The following is a 2,500-nucleotide window of genomic DNA, read 5'->3' on the forward strand; positions in this document are numbered from 1 at the left end:
ACCAACACACTATTACTTGCTTTTCTATCATTTTTCTATCATATTCTGTCACTTTCTCTTTCTGGTTGTCTAACGTCCTTGGTTGTTCTTTTTCTCTCCCTCCCTCCCTCCCTCCCTCCCTCCCTCCCTCGCTCTCTCGCTCTCTATATTTCTCTCATACACACACACACACACACACACACACACACACACACACACACACACACACACACACACACACACACACACACAAACACACACACACAAGCAAGGGAGGGATCCACACACTGACTGACACACTCTCTCTTTAGCTAGCGTTCTGTCTGCACTCAGCCTTGATCACTCGTTGAGACGAGAAGAGCTGAAGAGCTGGAGAGCCGTGGCCCCGGTCCCTACGCCTCGCTACCCAGCAGTGGATTAGGCCAGGGCTGCTGACCGACCACGGGCCATCTGGGTGAAATCCCTCCAGTCACCCAAGGCTTCTGGCTGCAAGGCGCACTCAGCTGCACACCACCGTCACAGACCCCCCGCAAGAACGCAGCATTAACTCACTCATCCCTTAGCCAATACGCATGCGTTTGAGCCAACACACTTTTACACACACACACACACACACACACACACACACACACACACACACACACACACACACACTAATTCTCTCACTCTCTGCAGTAGTCCTAACACCCTTCGATTTTCTGCTCCCTCTCACCCTCTCTCCATCAGGCAACTCTTTTTTTATCCCCACTGCATCTGGTGTATCAATTTTGCACAAGGGAATATACACACACACACACACACACACACACACACACACACACACACACAGAGAGACACAGACACTAATAAATGTTGATCAACTCAAACACATCAAAGAACAAACACGTCCACACAAACAAGTCCACACACACACGTCCAGACACACACACACCCTCACATCTTCTTGAAGAAAAAAACACACCACAGCCCCCCGTTCGCTGGCCGCAACAAGGTGATTAGAGTTCTAAATGCGTACAGCCCAGTGTAATTACTTTCTGGAATGAATGACAAATATGTCTTCGCTGCAGTAATGAGCACGCTCATTAACCCTTTCACCGCCCCTCACCCCGCCTCACTTTCAGCAAGGGCTGGGGCGGGAGCTCGGTGTAGAGGTGAGGCTTCTCTGAGGCGGGAGCTCGGTGTAGAGGTAAGGCTTCTCTAACCAAGGGATAGGGCGGAAGCACGGTGTAGAGGTGAGGCTTCTCTCTCCGCAAGGCTGGAGCGGTGGCGGTGAGCGTGGGCTGAGTCTCTCCCTGTGGGGGAGAACACACTAAAGCAGTCCACCCCCACACCCCCGAGTTCTTTTGGCAGCGGTCGGCGGCGGCGGCGCTCTCAACTGGCACAACAACAAAAAAAACTCCTCAGAGAACACCAGAGTCTGCAGCCCTTAAACTTTTCGCGATATTAAAAACAGTAAATCCTCCCGGAGAGTCAGGAAGAAAGCTCCCCCGTCTCACCGAGATGCGCTCTCTCTGCATCCCTACATCAATTCCATATCACATTCTCTTTACTCTGTTTTCACTCATCCCCACTGTCTAAATGCAGCCACAATTCTGGCTGCCTGGAGAGAAACGTATATGTATTTACACAAAGATTAAGAACAAACAGAAAAGTTATTGGGACTGCACTGAACTGAATTTAGCGTGTTGATTTTTCTGGCATAGTTTATTTTTAATAAGGCTGGGATGGTTGTGCTTGCTTTATTTAGATGATTGTGCGGAGCAGAGCTGGAGGGCTGTCATATATCCAGTATGAGACACAGGTGTTCCCTTTACATTCTTCAAAGAGCACAACTGCTGGAACAAATAGTCCTTTTAATGACTGCATGCTTTCAAAGCAGATCAAAAGAGCTCTTGTTGTAGATCAGGCCGTGGCCATGATAATTGCTTTTACTGGAAACTGTCTGATCTCTGTCCTCTCAGCTTCCCCTCCATAGTTATCATGAGCATGAGACAAAGGAAAAAGCGAGTGACACATTCACCTCACATAAAAGATACCCCTCCCTCTCTCCTTCATTTGGTATCTCTCTCTTCTGCCACTCCTGTTGCTCATTGTTTGGCTGCAGCCATGCTTGCTTTCCTTCCCGGAAAAGTTTTGTCGTCCCTGCTTCGTGCTGCTTTCAAAGAAAAGAATGGCCGACCTTACCTGAAGTGTTGTGTTGTGTTGTGTTGTGTTGTGTTGTGTTGTGTTGTGTTGTGTTGTGTTGTGTTGTGTTGTGTTGTGTTGTGTTGTGTTGTGTTGTGTTGTGTTGTGTTGTGTTGTGTTGTGTTGTGTTGTGTTGTGTTGTGTTGTGTTGTGTTGTGTTGTGTTGTGTTGTGTTGTGTTGTGTTGTGTTGTGTTGTGTTGTGTTGTGTTGTGTTGTGTTGTGTTGTGTTGTGTTGTGTTGTGTTGTGTTGTGTTGTGTTGTGTTGTGTTGTGTTGTGTTGTGTTGTGTTGTGTTGTGTTGTGTTGTGTTGTGTTGTGTTGTGTTGTGTTGTGTTGT

The 2,500-nt window shown here is 47.8% G+C and overlaps 1 protein-coding gene across 1 annotated transcript in view; it reads right to left on the minus strand.

Annotated features, from left to right (window-relative positions):
* Window positions 1-2,500, minus strand: part of LOC308369604 (neural-cadherin) — a gene marked incomplete at both ends in the record, with an annotated part of 162,694 nt that overhangs the window by 41,691 nt on the left and 118,503 nt on the right. The window lies entirely within an intron of this gene.

Source organism: Sprattus sprattus (assembly GCF_963457725.1).
Source record: "Sprattus sprattus genome assembly, chromosome: 8".
Classification (NCBI taxonomy): domain Eukaryota; kingdom Metazoa; phylum Chordata; class Actinopteri; order Clupeiformes; family Clupeidae; genus Sprattus; species Sprattus sprattus.